General features: G+C 41.5%; 1 protein-coding gene across 2 annotated transcripts in view; it reads right to left on the reverse strand.

Annotated features, from left to right (window-relative positions):
- The window catches only part of LOC102192508 (zinc finger MIZ domain-containing protein 1-like), a 104,498-nt gene that overhangs the window by 73,490 nt on the left and 12,873 nt on the right, over positions 1-18,135 (reverse strand). For both annotated transcript variants that reach the window (XM_005736419.1, XM_005736418.1), the window contains exon 2: positions 3,344-3,442. The gene's annotated coding sequence lies outside the window, so the exon portion shown is untranslated. The remainder of the gene's footprint in view (positions 1-3,343; positions 3,443-18,135) is intronic.

An 18,135-nucleotide genomic window follows, 5' to 3' on the forward strand; every position in this document is an offset into this window, starting at 1 on the left:
AAGCTTGCGTTGAAACAGAATTTCATTAAGGGGACCTGTCTCTTGAATTCTGTAGAGAGCAAAATAGTTTTGCACTAAACTCTTGGTACTGATGGTTTAGATAAGTACGGCAAATATTCACTCTCCATGGTTACTGCACTGGAAATATCTTGTCATGTCACATCATGTAAGTTTGCTTCTGTTATCTAGAGGAATAAAATGCAATTACAGACAGCAAAATGGCCCCATAAAGCAAGGTAGTGCACCGTTTACATCGAGCTTAGATTGTTGTAACCAAGCAGACAGTGACGGACAGTTTAAATTGTACTATAACAAGCGCTTATTCACGTTTTCCACTATACTCCTATGTTTTCTTTCTAATTAAGCTTGGTGCTTTTCCCTAAAAGATTATCATCAAAAAAAGATTACACATGATCTTCATTTCTGGGCCATTTTAACTCGCGCTGACTTTGGGAAATCTGTTGTGTATAACCCTGCATTTAAAGACAATCTCTGTATTTTTTGTTGTTTTTGTTTTAACATAGCAAACACTAGTAGAAATGTAGATTCTACTTTATGCTAGCTAGCTTTTAGCATGTAGGGTATATAGGCTACAACAGCCTCATCACACTAATCAGTTTAACAGCTACTCATTCAGACCTGTGGGTATTTGGGATGAACAATAAATCCTGACCGCTCTGCCATGTGACTGGTTAATACAGTACTTCCACTTGACTTAACACCAGCCAGGGGAACAAGGGAGTTGTGATTGGGCCTGGATGTGAAATGGTTGCAAAGCATTAATTTGGCCACGGCCTGTTTTATCAAAATGCCTCTCTGTTGTTATAGTCAACAAAAATCTCTTCAGGATAAGAGTTCACCCGAATAAGTGATGATTATCCTTCTAATAGGCTTGAATGTTTTCAAACCTGAAGTTAAGTGGCAGGCTCTGCTCCCTTTGTTTGCCTGAGCAGGGGGAGGTGGACATGTGTGCAGAGGCAGGGGCTCTGAGGCCAGGCCCTCTATCCTTCCTGTTCAGTTACCAGAGGCCTCTCACTTATCAGTTCCAGATCTAACAAGAACAGAGAGAAAGACAGACCACTGACAGGAAGGAGATTTTTTCCCCCCCTCCCCCTTTTTCCTTTAGCGAAGTTAACAGAATGTCTGCACCTTCGGATTTCGCAGAGGAAAGCAATTACTCATTAGAGCTTACACTGGCAGTACAGAGAAAAAGACCAACCTGGCAACCTTTAGATATCAACCCGGTGAAATGAAAGCGGGTGCCTAGTCTGCTTTGTAGAGAACGACCTAGTCGATTAATCAATTAGTAAAACAGAATGCACCCAGCCAAGAATTTTTACACTGGTTTATGCAGCAAAAATTGCCAGACAGAAGCACCAGCTCCTCCTCACTGAATAAGGTTTGGTTTGATACTGTTTTCAGACAAGAAATCTGAATATATCCCCTTAAGCTTTTACTTTTTTGTGATGGTCTACAGACTAAAGAAATGGCTGTAAAACAACTTTGATTTAGTAAATAAGGAGTTATGCTGTAAAAACTACTAGCTGCAACCCAACAAGATTTACTCCCAGCTGATTTATGTGGCTATCAGCCACTATTTACACTCCTCTGTTTGAGACTGTAGCCATATCATCAACCCCCCTCCACTCCATCGCTCCACAAAGGCACTGTGAGAGGGGAAAAGTCTGTCACTGAAAATGAGAGAGAACTGACTTTGAGGCACTCATGTCATGTCCCCGTTCATGTCACATCCCCCTTCGTTTCACTTGCTATCACCGTCTACCTCGTCTGACATTTCCACAATAATCACTTTGGTTTATCCCACTCAGCTGTGTGGCAGGCAGATGCTTGTCACAGCACCGTATTTCTCAGCATTCACACTGCTCTAATCAAGATTAACTACTCTTATCTATTCAGTGTGTGCGTGTGTGTCCTGGATGCCCCAATTCCTAATCCATAGCTGCATTGTATAATACAGTGGACAAACCAATTACATTCGCTTTCCACAACATAATTCTCCCCCTTCAGCGGGATGTACACTGAGCTCCATATTGCATAAGGATGAGCTGGTGGCTCGCCGATGAAGAGGATAGTTGTGACCTTCTGCATGTGTGTGTGCGTGCCTGTGCTCGGACTGCATATGGAACATAAGCACTTTGTTACACAGAGCCTCCCAGGAGCTCCTGATGAAATCAACATGTTCTGTGAGAGGAGAGCTGATGTTGGCCACACACAAACTGCTGCCATCACATGTTTACTAAAGACCCTCGAGTACAGCGGAGGACAGCGCATGCCAGTGCAAACAAAGCCGTGGTCTTTATATCACTGTAGTGACAAGGGAGGCAGATATCTGTTTCCAGTAACGAGATTTGTTTGATTCCTGCTTTGATACATATTTTCACACAAAGCAGCATCTGAGCTAAATAGGGAGTTCCCAGCAAAGACCGCTGAATTTTAGGATTTTAAAAATAATGTGGACACATATAGTTGTGCGCTCGGCTTTCAAACTTCACGAGGTGTACATTTTTATCACCTATGTTTATAGGAAACAAAGTAAATGAAATCATACAATAATAATGCGAGTCAGTCAGAACACCTCTCCCAGATGTTCTATTTTATGTTCTATCTGTTGCAGTGTTTACTCCTGTTTCCTGAACACCACATCAAAAAAGAGATATTGACCTTGCTAACTCTGTGTAAGCAAGCTTCATTTTTGCAACACATTTTTCCAAAATGGGAGCTTTCACCTGCTCCCTTATATCCCAGGATGTGAAGTGGATTTTACACCAGATGCCCTCCCTGACGCAACCCTCCCTGTTTAAGACCAGCACTAGGAGTACACTTGTGAGCCCCTGAGGCTTGATTTGCGCCTCCTCCAGGGATCTCTTACATAACCATAAAGCCCCTAACAAAGTTTAAAAGTCAGTATTTTCCAAAATATTTGACTATATACTATTTGCTTACAAATCAACAGAAATGCATAGATACAAATGTGGACAGTGCAACTGAGCAATTAACCCGCGTTAGCTTCCCCCATTAAGGATTCTCTGATTCGCTCAACATAGGCGATCTCTTTTGACTTTCACACAGTTTAGCCAATTTAAATGGTAACTGTAAGCACACCATCAGGATGTAGAAGGTTAATTTAAAACTTCAAGTGGCAAACAAATGCAGCCTAAAAAGAAGGCTGGGAACAACTTTAACGAGTGCATTTGTGTAATGATAACATGCAGCAGCGAGCTCTTTGCAGAGCGCTCACACTTCCTGCTGTGGCGCAGATTTAAATCTGAGCTTGGCTATGTAAACCTCCGCCATATATGTTTCAGAAAAATAAATTACTCACCTGTGTTATTTTCAATCCTTGACTCTTCACCACTAAGGACCCCCCCACCCATTCACACACCAGGAGGAGAAACACTCCAGTGTCTCAATTCTTCTGCCCCTGAGAAAAATCAGAGAAAGAAAATACATCAGTCGTCGCAGTATTATTTACCAATCTCCGAACACTGAATTATTACATTTGCATTATTCTCCTGAAACTCAATCTCATTCAGTGATTTCACTTCTCACAGATTCCTATGGGCTTTGAGTGGCTTCCATCTGCGCCTCGCTTAACGTGATACACTTCTTCCCAGCACGGATAAGCTCCTTCACGCTCCCGTGCCCACAAAGGACAAATCAAAAGAGCAGCCGACACTTCACACGACCAGCATGGCATCATAAACATCCACCACACGGTAAGTTCACTGCCGTGGCGCATTCACAATTCACTCCCAATTGACAGATAAGCCTATTAGGACGGTCCTTTACTATAGCTTGGCACCCAGTCTGGCAGGCAGAACTCCTGCATATACCCAGTGATATGCAGACCCTTAAAAAAATGACCATATTTTCTTTAAGGGTGACTGGTGAAGTACAAAACCTATAAATCAGTTAGGGAAGAAAGTAACCAGCAGCTAATTTTAAACCAAAATATATAGAAACATACTGCTTGTCATGTAGGGTCCACACAGTTCAGAATCACGTCTTTTGTTTGTAGCACAATTAAGTTTAGAAGCTTTAGTTCCCTTTGTGAATTCATCACGATAAGGTGTCCGACTACTGGGATTCAGCAAACACTGATGTCAGTGCTCAGACAAACGGATGACCTCAGCAGTTTGTTGTCCCACAAACTCTCAAATGCGAAGACAAATTGTAGATGTTTAAGCCTGTCATTCAGATCTTGAGAGAGGGCCATGAGAGGGTGCAGAGTGCAACTTAAGTTCCCTGCTTTAAATGAAGGGCCACATCAAGGTAGTACTTGTAAATAGTCATCTCTTAAGGTAGTAGTTTCTCAGTTTGTTCAGAGAGATGAGGCTCAGTCAGGTCCAAAGAAAAAATACGTTTTTGTCACTCTTAAAATGTTGAAGTATAAAATTCCAAGGAGCTGAATGAGTTATAGAAGAAAAGAACAAATTTAATGGCGTTTTCATCAGGTGACACGTAGCATACTAGCCATTTCTGTTCCCAGGCAGGTTTTTAGTGAGCTCATGCTTTGGTTGACAGGACAAGGCTAATACCCAAAATCTAAAAACTGTCTAACCACAAAGTGTGTTTTAGCATTCAGCGAGAGAGGGTGGTCCCTTGTGTCTCGCACTTTTTTAATCCTTTTTTTATGATTGGAAGATTTTTCAGGCGGCATTTCTCCCCTGTTAGAAGTGCCGCTCTCTGAAAAGAGAAAGTGGAGGAGCGCTGGGGGCTCAATGGGTCGGGAGAGAGGAGGAGGAGGAGGGTTTGACGCTGGGTGCCTCCTTTTTAAAGCCAGATTCTCCCCAGATACCTCTGTGCTATTCATCAACAGCTTTTCCAGGGCTGTGAAAAATCAATGTGCTCTGCACTGCAAACAGTTCATAATGACAGGGGATGGAGGGAAAAAAAGCTCAACTGCAAGAGAATTGATTTGTTTAAGTACAATAACACGGCTCTGCAGCGTGGTGAGGAGGAGGCTCGAGCACCCAGACAAAGACTGACTGGCAGTATGAAACCACAAGCAGTAATTGATAAACTGCTGGCAAAGTGCAAATACAGAAGCCTGTTATCTAATTAAAGGAGTTTTTCTCAAAATTACCACCTGACAGAGGAAAATACGTGATGACTAAATGTCTTTTCTAAGATGGGTAAACACGAATAAAGAGCATAATAAGATTACTCAAAATGTGAAAAACAGAAGATATTCTCAAATGAGATGGCGTATCCAGAGGAATTCAGAGATTTTTTCGTCAGAGTTGATGAATATTTTCGAGGTCAAATTAATATCAGTAACTTAAAAATGTTTGCTTTTATTCTAACAAATACCCCCAAACGTGTCCTTGAACCGACTTGCAACTTAAAAACAAATAATTTGTACTTTCAGCAGTGAGTAAGTAAAGTCACTTCAAAGGGCACACGAGGATGGTTTGATGATACACAATGCCGAGTCATCACAATGTTTCAGGATGACATTAGGCTTCTCCAAGGGAAAGGGGGAAAAAATCACAAGGTGAGGTTTTCGTCCTGATGCTGCAAAAGCCAGAAGCCTGGAGTAAATTGTGTCAAGACAGGCCAGCACAATAAAACATTTCTCCCTGCTGCTTTTTAAGCTGGCCACAGAGGTGCATTTATCATTGTTATTATTCCTTCAGAGAGGGCCTCCCAGGTTTAATTGGGTCCTCATGGAGTCAAAATCCCCACTGTTGCTGAAGCCACTGGAGCTGGACAAACTTATTCCTCCCAAGTCAGCAGCGGGTTTTACTGGCTGCGTCAATGAACAGTCATTCAGTGCAAAATGGCCATGAAACCCGCTGGCGAGCCAGAAGGGCAGTGGGCTCTCGGTGCCACCCGCTAAGCCTCGACAATGGCATGAGAGGGACACCTGGAGAGAAGCACTCACCTGGCTCTGCTCTCAGCGCTGTGGGGAAAGCTCTCGAGAGCCATAGGGTGTCCGTCTATCCAGCCAGCTCTCCGGGGCCATTATTCCCAGTGAGCTGCATTTGCATTTTAACTGGTAACTACAGCCGGATTTAAATGCATATGGATATGAAAGCATGCGAACAAATGGAGGAGGAAAAGGATTAAAGAGATTTTTAGGTCTTAATAAAACAATTAGTGAAAATGATAAGCAGCTCAAAAACATAAACACGGAGAGTTGTTTTAGCATTAAAAGTGATGAATATGCTGAGTGTAATTAATTATGCCATGGGTGACCCTTCTTTAAAATCCACAGTATATTTATCACCTGATTCCCTTTTTTTAAATCACTTCCCTTCTGACAAATATGTACAGTGACTGGAAACTAAAATTCTTAAAAAGGAGATAAAAACAGTTTTAATCAACTATATTCTTAATAAATACCAGCTTTGAAACGTTTGAACTCCCATTCACCTCACTTACTTCTACTTAGTGTTACCTTGGCACATGAATCACCATTCCTGCTTTAGACCACTTCCTGTTGTTGATATAGTCAAGACATGCAAGATCAATCAAGATATGCATCTCCTCTTTTCACAAGCTTTCTAAAAAAGGCACTTCAAGTCAAAGGAGAAACAGACAGTAACAGACTACTTGTTTGCAACGATTTTCAGCATCGAAGCTAATAAAAACTATAAAAAATGAAGCACGGGAAACACAGAGGCAATTGCCTCACTTTGCAGTACGGTGAGTTTGTTTACGTATACACCAATATTGTAATTAGAGACAAATTAATTGAGGTTTCTGCCAGCTGTCTGTCAGTTATGCTGTAATAGCATAATTATGTTATTTTTTTGTGGAATTAAGGTTAAAAGTCAATATAATTCTTTCATATAAACCACAGTAGGGTAACAAATGAAGACTAATTAAATTATAAATTGATTGGTTTAAATGACTATTTCTGTAAATAGATCTGATAGCAAATTTTAGTGCAAATACTACAATTCAAGTAATATTTAAAAGGCAGTTTTATGGATTTTAGAACAAAAAACCAAAACAAACAAAAACACATGGTCACTAATTAATGACACGTAGTTGTAGAGACCAGAAACAATTTCCAGCTTTATTTGCCTCACATATGTCCAGTTATTTGTGGTCCACTTCATGAATAACAACATGCTCACAGTGTTGCTGGCAAATAGTCATATGCATACTCACAGCCACATGCTAATTCAGCATTACCAAGGAAGTTCTTCAGTGTGCATGAAGACACAAAGTTTACCCATGTTTGCAAGGGAAGCACCATGAAAACATAACAGCAAAACCTAATCTGGTACTTAAATTGCCCTCACCCAGAGGAAAATGCCCATTTTACAGAAGCTAAGTCATTAAAGCTAAAGCTAAAGCTAGCCAGAGCTCAGAGCCAGACACAAGCCAGCAGCCTCGGTGTGAGCAAATTATTATTACGGAGAAAACAGAAACCAAACTCCATGAAAACGGATGCTGCTTCACAAATTACAACCTTAGCAACAAACCAAGTTGCTTATTAACATCTATGTGTGGTGGCTACTGATTTTTTCACTAGAATTAGCTAACATCTGCGTTACAGTAATCAGAAGATTTAATGGTTTATCCAGTTTTATCCAGTTGAGCTGGCCAACCAAGCACCCGCAAAAATGGCTGACACCCTAGCGTCATCTCTCCAGAATTGTTGACACTTTTCCTGATTACAATAAACGAATTAAATGCATCTGTGATTTTTTTTCAATGACAGACACATACACAGACTGTTATTAGCATAGCCTGTTTTGTTTTTGTTATATTAAATTCAGTCCAGTTTATTTCATAGTTAACATCAAATTATTGCCCTCAGTGACAGTATTATGAACCCAAGGATGCAACTTCTTGAGCGTGAACTCAGTTTGCTTTTGTAAGAAAAGAAGTGAGCTTGAAACCTTAGGATCAAGAGTTTGACCATTAAAAGTTGTTTTTCTTCCCCCTGATTGAGATTTCTTTTGTGCTTATTTCCTTTTATTCTAGTCCATAAAGTTTTCCTTGATGTCCTTGAATAGGATGTTCAGACAATCTTCTGTAAGTACCTTAAATGTACGTGGAGGTAAAGCTCATGATGCTGGTTTAGCTTTCATTTTGGAACCATGACTACACACTGAAGAACAGAGACAATTATTAAGTGTCAAAATACTTGCAGGGATGGGAATGTGGCTGAAAATATGCTACGTTTTGGAGAGCAAATCTGACTCTAAGTTGGCTATTACCCATCTATCGTTTTTTTTTTTTGTTTTTTTTTTTCTAAACTAGCAAAACAATGTCTTGCATGGATAAAGCAGTCCACCCAAATATGTTAAGAAATTAGCTTCCAGGTTTCAACCAGGAACAGTCTGGTGTATCTCTCATCGCTAATATAACTGAGGCTGTTCTAGGTGTTACACAGAGAACTCTGTGTAAATTAGTAAATTATAAATGTTTTGAGTTAATACATTTTGAATCATTGTACTCAGTGTAAGTTAGAAAATAATGTATAAACAACATAAAGCTCTTCTCAAGAATGAATTTAATCTGTCAATTTATCCTACAGGTTATATTGTAGATACAGTACACACTGTAGCTAAGTGCCTAATGGAGGATTAATTGGACACTATCCCAACACACATAATGCTTCCCTCAGAGGACATCCATACAGAGTGAAGGCACAAAGAGTCACACCATTTTTTAGAGGTGAAAAGCCATCAACATGAAGCATGTTGATGCACTGAATGAATGCCGTAGAGATGATTACAGGTTTAGAGATAATGGTTTTTACCATGATACATTTACAGGGCATGAGACGCCTGCTCAGTGAGCTCCCCGATCTTCACTCTCTGCTGATTAACACAAATGCTGGTGCCTACTTAACCACCATTGCTGCAATTACATGGAACCTCTCTCTCTCTCTCTCTCTCTCTCACACACACACACACACACACGCGTACCCACAACACACACCCTTGTGCAAAAAGGTGCAGTTGTATATATACTGCGTGCTACCAGATCAGGATCACAGCAACTACCAATTATGTGTCTTATTTATGCAAATTCAGGTAATTTACTTCCTGCTGTGCATAACTTCCCAATGTGTTTGCCCTCTAGCATCAATTGTCTGTATTGCTAGATCACCTAAACAAGTGAAACAATTGAAGTCGCCCCCCCTCCAAAAAAAGCTGATCTTCCAAATGAGAATAATTTAAAGGTTAATTTAGAGGTTTATTATAAGGGATTGTAATGTCTATCGCTTAAGAACCTTGATTCAGTCAATTAAATGTCTGCTGAGATCAGGGAAAGGCAACAGTCTCAATCTCAGTCACTAAAACAAAGCACTTCCAAAGTGTTCAGCAATGAGCGCTCCTCACACAGAGAAACTATGAACAAGTGGGTCACAGGGAAAAGTTAAACGGTTGCAAAGTAGACAATGGCACGTGTTTGATCAAATGTGGTCTTTACTGTGTGTTTACTGAAGCTGTAAATGGTTATTTCACTCAGTGCATCAGAAGTGGTGCCCGAATCAAGAAAAGACCCGTTTATGAAAGCCGATTGTCACTTTAACAGACTGTTTTCCTATTTCCAAAGAGTGAGACGATGCTCATGAGTCCTGCATGAATTGATGGCTTCAATACTGTTTTTCCTCCTACTCCTCTCTCTATACTATATCTTGTTTCAAAGGCGAGAGCAGCCCAAGAGGGTGCTTGTGTTTTTCTTCCTTTGTTTCCAGTCTTTCTGTATCAGAGTGAGAAGGTGGTAGCAACTCCCACAAGGGAGATAGAGCTGGAGTTGTAGACTGCTGGCAGAGCGCTAAAGCAAAGAAATGCTGCACCGTCTGACCAGCGACATAAAAACAATGCCCCTCCTGCCTCCTTTACCTTGTCCTGCTTCATCTGCAAAGCAAACCTGCAGCCATAGATTCTTCCTTGGTCACCTGGCTGTTCTTACTGTTTCACCAGCCTGTGAAGGGTTTACCAGAGGTGAAAGACTTCATAATGTGATAAAGACAAGCAAGGCAGAGAAAAAGAAGGAGATCCTTTAGCCAGCAGCAAATTAGAGGTGGATGTGACAAGCCCTTATGTGTGACAAGAAAGAACCTGTATTTGCATTTTTAGCCCTCATTCTTCATCTCGTTCCCTCATCTTTGCTTCCTCCGTCTCATAATAAGGAAAAAGCAATGTGTGAGGGGGCGGGGGGGCATATACACAGAGGAATCCAGGGAGGAAAAAGAGAGCACATTACTATTGGGAGGGGAAAATGATTAAAGGGTAAGATGAACACAATCTGCTGGTTCCAGAGGAAAAGGGAAGGAATTTCCAGAACCAATAAGCAAAGCATCACAAGTAGACCTGCCTTCATGTTATTCAACCATGACCGTGCTGGCCAAAGCACATTTTCTACATCCGACTTTTTGCACTAGCTTATGGCATGTATGTTTCATACACAGCCAACCATTAGAAGTCCTTGAATATTGATTTTTTTGTAAGGCACTGCTATCTTCCAATTATTGAAAATATTACAGATTTGTTACAGAATTGCACATGTGGGCTTCTGATTGTTGCAGTTAACCAGGTCTAACAATGTTACGATGACTCGGTTGCAAAGGCCTCTCGAGGCGAAACGGGCTAAGAGAAAGAGAAGGAAAAACAGCAACATCAATAATGAAGTGAAGGAGACGGGAGGAAGAAAACAAAGCCGTTCATAACAAATGAGAAAACAGGCAGAGCGTCTCATTGCGAGAACGCTAACGACAATCAATTAGCAATTCCTCATGATCTTGGGTGCGTCGGAGTATAAGGTGTCTTAATGAGTCCCATTTCCATTAGCTGCTCGACTCGAGAGGCATAAGGAGGAGGCTGCTTCCACCAGCTCCTCCATCTCAATGCCTAATGACTGCGAGAGTGGATTACTCCATCAATTCCTTGCTTCTCTTTGTTTATCCCCAGCGTAAATAATGGTCAACCATTACAATGCATTAAGCGGGCCACTCTACACAGAGCGAATGAGAGCGAGAAAGAGGAGCACAAGTGCTCCAGCAGCATCCTTCAGTGATCTCCAGGAAATCGGCTAATACCAGGCATGCCATGTGGCGGCAGGGCGGGGGTCGGGGTTGTGGGGTGCGGCATCTGATGCTTGTTGAATATTTGGCTGGTGTTTACTGGGCGCTATGTTTAAAGAAAAGCATCAAAAAGGTAAGAACAGAGCACAGAGTGAGCCATATTACCCTAAAAGATTAGTTCAATAAAACCACAACCCACGCAGAAAATAACCCGATAGGCTATCTGTGCAAGCTGCTCATTACAACCCATAGCTACATTTTTAATCCCTGGTCAATCCCCAAAGCTCTTGTGGCTGCAGGTTGTGATACTATTACAGAAGCAAAAAGTATGTGAGAGTGGGATACTGGGGTGTGGGACCTGAGATGCTATGTGCACCTATCTGTTTTTGCACTTTCATAAAACAAAAATCAGTTGAAAACAGGCCGAATTATCTATTTTGATGCTCTGACTATCACAGCCTAAACTAGTTTTGCCTCCATTGTATTTTCTGACAGAATGACCCTTTAAAAAAAGTTACCCGTTTAACTCTTTGGATGATTCATAAATATCTTAGATATAATCTGTACTTTTTATGTCAGTTTGCTCTGATTCGAATCTTACACAATCAAAACCACACAGAGTACTGTTCGAGTAATACGACCCAAATAATCTCTCCTCCTTGTTGCAACGCCTTCACCCCGGATTGTATCGATCAATATTTCACCCAAGGCCCCGTCCCTCCATTTCTATTTCGCTCTCTTACTCTCGTTTCCCCTCGTGTCATAGCACCGGACAGGATAAAAATTAAACGCATCAGCAGAAAAACACACAAGTGGAAATGATAGCGCTGCTCAGGCCACTCGGGTCATGAATTCAGCTAACTGTGCTTATCACAGGCTCCAGCTATTAGTCTTAATAGCTGCTGTGACAAACCGCCTTGAGAGGAGATGGGTTCTGCTTCCACAGACAGGTGATTCTCATCTGTGGTCTCTTCATGTCACACAGCAGAGCGAACTGTCTGCCAGATTATTGTAGCAAAACATCAGAAGCAGGCGGTCTATTATATATACCAGAGCCATATGTTTTTTCCCATACTCAGCATCCATCAAACAATTATACGAGGAAAGCCAGTGAATGTTCTTTGGATATGCCACATGCTTGTCCAGCAAAAGTCCAGCAGTTTATCTCAGTTCTTTAATAGTTTTACTGTCTTTTAGCTAATTGTTTTGGGTTTGTTTGTTGGAACATTTTGGTGTGCTCTTCCAGCAATAACACAGACATTTATTAATGCTCATCGCAGACTGCTGTCTGATCATTCAGCTGGAAAAGTTTCATAATATTTCTTTGCAGAAAATTGATAACCAGTCACTTTCACTTCTCAAGCCTGCAGCTTAAATAACTTCTCATTCATCACTACTGAACAAATACAGCTTGTATTACATTGCACTTTTCTTCCGGTGGAGAATCGACTACAGCTCCGCAGTATTTAAGGCAAACACAATCATTTATTTCTCCCTACGTGAGAATGCTCCTAGACTACGGCGTAAAAAGAAAACGTTGCTGGGGCCAAGAAACGTTAGTGGCATAAAGCCGTACAGAGAAAACTGATTTTTTTTTTCCCCCTCTCAAATAAAGGTTACTTTCTGCAGCCCTTCAAGGAGCCGTGCTGTGCTGCCACACAGCCGGTGGATGGAGCGGCAAAGTAAAAGTGTTAAGCTAGGTGCCTTACAAAGTAAAAACCACATGAAAGCAGCGCATAGAATAACATAAGAAGTTGGCCCGCATCAACACCCCCGCAGAACAGAAAAACCATTGAACACACCAAAGTCCTGGGTGCCCTTTAACGTGAAGCCAGACATTGGCTGTTTCGAAAACAAATGTCAGGCCGTCTTTTCAGGCAGAGTCCTTTCCCACGAGCTACGGCTATCCTCCACTTCTTGACAAACGACCAAGCTTGTGTCTGGGACCATGTCAACAAGTTGCTTTGTTTAGACGGTAGGGATGGGGGACTACTTTGATGCACTTTGAGGCATGTCTTCCTTTACTGTCGAGAGCTGGTTTTAGGTTTGGATTGGGAGAGAGGACACACTTGTGCCTCCACTCATGGGCAATACTCAGGCTAATGCTTTTGTCGCTGCGGTGCTTTGAGCCTAAATTAAACAAGAGTCTACAATTTCTCACATTTAAGGATGCTATATAAGCTGCAGACCACAAAGAGAGGTGGCAGAAGCTGTAGAGAACGGTTACCGCGACTAAGACGAGGCAGTATATTTAACAAATATGAGGTTCAGAAATGTGGGGCAGAATAGGGTGTATAGCTCCAGATTTGAGTGTAGAACAATGGAAGTATGTGCTGATTTCTGGCCTGAACAATGGCAGGATGACATGAAGCCTGACAAAGACACACAGAGCAGCAGGATCTACAGTGCAGACAGGAGAAGCAGTTTCACAGAGTAAAAACACTGCCAAAAAACATCTCATCTTCCTTTTTCCGCTTCCAACATCTTTTATGTGTTCTGGCACCTCTGGCACTCATAAGTCAAAAGTGAGCAGTCAAACTTTAAGCAGCACTGTGAGCACAGCCTTGTCTATTGAAATGAGCCAGTCACTGCTTAAAAATTGGGCGTGAGCTAAAAAAAAAACAAAAATCTTCACGGGAAGGTGTCAACAGTTTCTATCCAAACGCAGTGCATATTTTTATCCAACTTAACAGGAAATTTTCACAAGAAAATGTGAAAAAATAGACATTTCCAACCAAGACTTTGATGCAAATATAAGTCTTTGGGTGCTTTAGAATTAAACCACCTAAAGCCTTTCCAATCGGATGCCATGAAATGTCTGCAGAAGAGAAGGGCTCAACTTTATGACAAAGGTATAAGAGCATCTGTCACACCTTGAAACCATGTGGAAACCAGTGGAAATATGTAATTTTTTTTTTTTTTACTGTATTCATTTCAGGAACAGCACAGACTTTTTGGTGGTCCGCTAACATCTGTTGCAATTTTCCATCTGTCCAGTGTGGAGAAACCTCACATCAATGTTTAAAATGTACACATCTTCCACATTTTTAAATATTTTATTAATTATCTAAGCCTGTTTCCACTGCAATCTGTTGTTGTTTTCTATATTAATAGAAAAACTTCTCCACCTCAGGGAACTATTTTGACAACTTGAAAAGATATAAAAACAGGGCACATGGAAAAGGACATAAGGTTATAGTAGATTTACATATTAATTTGGAGCCAGCATTTTTATTTAAAAAATATGTTTTAACAGGGAATAAAATGATAAATAAGTTCAATCAAACCATGGTTTGTGGGCACCAGTTAAGACAAACATATGCCACATATGATTTTATGAGGTTGTGTCTAAATTATCAGCATTTCTAAGCATAAAGTTGATAAAATAATAACACAATTATAAAGCAAACAAAAGCTATACAAAACCAGTTGTGCTAAATGGGGAAGGTAATGAAATCTCTTGTCTCCCATATGCCACTGAAGGCACTCAAAGTGCCCTTCATTATTAATGTCCTCAGAGCAGCATTTGAAGCAGCTTTGCTTCTCTTATCAATCATTCATCTGCTTTCCATTGAACACGCTCTGATTCTCTAGTGTCAAATCAGACTTAAAGTGGCTGAAGGACCACCAATCTCAGGTTTTACTTTAATTAAACAAGGCCGTGAACCTCCAACACTTGCTTGCAGTGCCACACAAATGGGCCCTGAGTCATTTGTTATATTAAGAGCCCGTCTGCCTATCGGTTTGACTCGTATCTGCACAACCTTCTGGTTTTTGTCAACACTGAAAACTTGAGATTCAATCAAAACAAAATCATGTCGAAAAAAAATGGGTGGAAAAACAAATATGTGTGTTCAGCCAAAGCTGCTTCCTTCTCCCTTTCCTACCTCGCTCTCTGTCTGAACAAGATCCCATTTCTCTGTACTGCAGCAGGCGTTTGGTTAACAGCAAACATAATCAAACTTTGTGGTCTGCCCTTCTGTGAAGTTGAATCGAAAGCATATCGTGCGGAGTTCTTCAGTGGCAATCTCCAATTACCTTCTGCGTACAAGCGTTCACTGCTCTGGAACTTTTCCATTTCATTATTGCACTCAAGCTGCCCCCATCGAAAGCCAACCGGCAGCAGCGGCAGTGGCAGCAACACAGCAGACCGTGTCATCCGTGCACAGCAGGGGGATCCTTCCAAGCTGCAGAGAATTCCTCGTTTTTGTCTGGGGGAAAAAGATTCATGTCTATACAAACCACAGGTGCAAGTGATTTAAAAAAAACCCAAAACAGCGTAATGGGGCAGGGGTAACGTTCAGGTCCCCCTCGGCTTTGTTTGTCGCAGTTTATTCAGTAGGTCAGCTTTCCCATACTTTCATTAAGAGGTAAAACAGTGGAGGCTAAAACAACTGCCTTTTTCTGTCGCCCGCAGGAAATGTTTCAGCTCAGTGCCTCACGCTCAGAAAACCTCTGATGAAATCATTCGCCAGCCCTCACAATGGATTTGGGAAAGTCGAATGAGGGATTATTTGATGCAACTTCCACTCAAGAGGCCAATTCAGCCTCACCAATCAATACTAATCAACAGGGAGATGACAGGAGATGAAATTCCCTCTGCTGCAGCCAACGTAAAGCGCACAGGCTCTTCTCTCTCAAATAACTGAGTCTTCCTACTCAAATATAGCGTACTTATTCTTTCCTTTCCTCGAGTATTCCTGCAGGAAGTATTCTTTAAACTCAAATCATACCCACAAAATTGTTATTTTTCTTATTTTTCTATGATCACTAAACAGCTGAACACGCATGATGCAAACTAAACTTTCCCTATCAAAATCAGCTGCATCTCAAATGCTGATACTTCAGAATAAGCTCCAAACAAGACTTTTAAGTTATAAACCTCTATAACTTAGTGCAATGTAACCATTTAACTAACAAACAGACTTAGCTGCAATCCATCACTGATCAAAGCTCACTGCAACACCATGCAAATGAGTAATCTACAGCACAGACGTGTTTACATTATCGAGCTCTGTCTGAGTACAGCCTGTAGAGGGGGGCCTTTCATCTTAAGAACCAACAAAGAGCATGAGCTTTTCATCTTACCAGGAAGCATATATTTAATGAGACAACCTCTGCAATCTCTGCTGCCATGCAAAGAGTCTGACCCTGCACCGCGGCTCGGCAGCGCTGCCGAACAAGTCACGGCAGTCTAGACGAGGCCAAGCGTCAACTGGGGCCTCCCGAAAGCTCTTGTAATGCACAAGGAATTTGGTGCGATTTCCCCAGAGCGGAGGGGAAACGCATGAGTGAGAGTAAAGAGGGGGCGAGATCCCCGCAGAGGTCAGAGCGTGTCCCTGGAGGTGTCAGGGAGAGTAAATGGGCATGACTGCAGTACACAGGGTTATACTCGCTCTCCTCCCTCCCTCCCTCCTTCTCCCTCGTCGTCTTCGTGGGGTGCCCACTCTGACTCGTCCCCAAGCACCTCAAAGCGAAAAGCAGCACAGCTCTGCTCGCATGCCACACAAATTGGAACAGGAAATGGTTGTCAGCTCCGGGCACAATCACCACCTTATTTTCCAACGATAAAAAAAGTCCAAAAAACAAAAAAAAGATAACGTTAAAGAGGATCTCTCGGACGACACGGGGATGGTGCTTGTCTGATGACTGTAGAGACGGCTGCTGGTTGTCTGCACAGCTGGCTGAAGGCTGACACCAGTATAAAGGCACATGAATATTCAGTGACCAAGTAAATGAAGCAGATAGCACTTGACATGTTTAACATCCACCTTTGGCACCTTCTCTCTGCAAAGCCAACAAGGTGAAGCAGCAGAACAAATATGTTGGTTGTTGGTAGGCGGCAACAATCCCTGCTGATGAATTGGATGCTTTCGAACAAAGAGAATGAGCTTCAGTGGGCGAGCTACATCAAAATAAGCCGGACTTAGAAAAGCAATCTGGTTTCCTCAGTGGGATTTGAGTTGCTAAATTGCTACTTTTTGGAGACAGGCATTAAAATAAAAATTGTAGCATGATACCTTGCAATATGCTGACATTTCCATTCTTAGAAAAGCATGTTTCCCCCAACTATAATCCCTGCTGGTATCAAAATGTTTGCTCTCTAAATATTTACCAACCCAGAGTCACATCTAAAGCCGAACACAGGCACCTTGAGACTTCCTTTTTTTCCCCCCCAAGTGTTGTGTCCCAAAGGAAATGCAGTGAAAGCACTACAGACTATCTGGCAAGTGAGTAAACTAAGCACACGATGCATTCCTCCAACAACTCAAACAGCTCTGAGAAAGCAAAAGAAAAAAATCTGCCACCAACAAACTGCACTTCTTGAAATTGTACCTGTGTGAGAGAGGAGGAGAATTCATGTGGTTACATGCATGCAGTTTTGATGCCGAAAAACGGACACAGTGGTGCAAAAATATTACTGCAATTGGTAAAGTAATGTAAATATTGACACGTTGATAGTGCTCACCAGTGCTTATCCGGCTGACCTGACCGATGACAGCCATTTAACATCTGCTCAGTAATATTCCAGGGTTAAATAGGTGGTTGACTAACATTTTCCGCATCTCTCTCCATGCTCGGGGACTTTAAAGCATGGAAACTGTAACTCCAGACTTTTCAGAGCTACCTTTGAAGCCTGCTATTGGACAGTAAATCAGTGCTGGGATTCCCTGATTGTCATCAGGTGCTTGATTCGTGCATCACAATCATTGGTTCATTCACACTTCTGTGACTACCAGCTGGCTAATAAGACCCAATCAATTAAGCAACACTTCTCATTACGCCTTAAGTTGAAATTTTTTTAACTATTTGTTAGGACAACAATATTTAAGACTTCAAATATCAATGATCAAAACTCTGTCTGATTAGTAAAGCATTTCATTTAACCTCAGATTCTTTCCCAATTACTCTGCTGATGCACCAGCCCAGCTTCTTGCTCGTGTGGTAAACTCTAATATTGTTGATCTAAGATTTAACATCATGCTAACATTTATGCGAGATTAGCTCTCTGCAGATTTCTTACTTGAATTCTTCGGCTTCCTCAAAGAAGATTTAAGCCTTTCCAGCCAAATCCAGTTATACAATAATTTGTAATAAATGGTAAATGGGCTGGT

This window comes from Pundamilia nyererei, unplaced genomic scaffold, assembly GCF_000239375.1.
Source record: "Pundamilia nyererei isolate P.nyererei 1_Seehausen unplaced genomic scaffold, PunNye1.0 scaffold00069, whole genome shotgun sequence".
NCBI lineage: Eukaryota > Metazoa > Chordata > Actinopteri > Cichliformes > Cichlidae > Pundamilia > Pundamilia nyererei.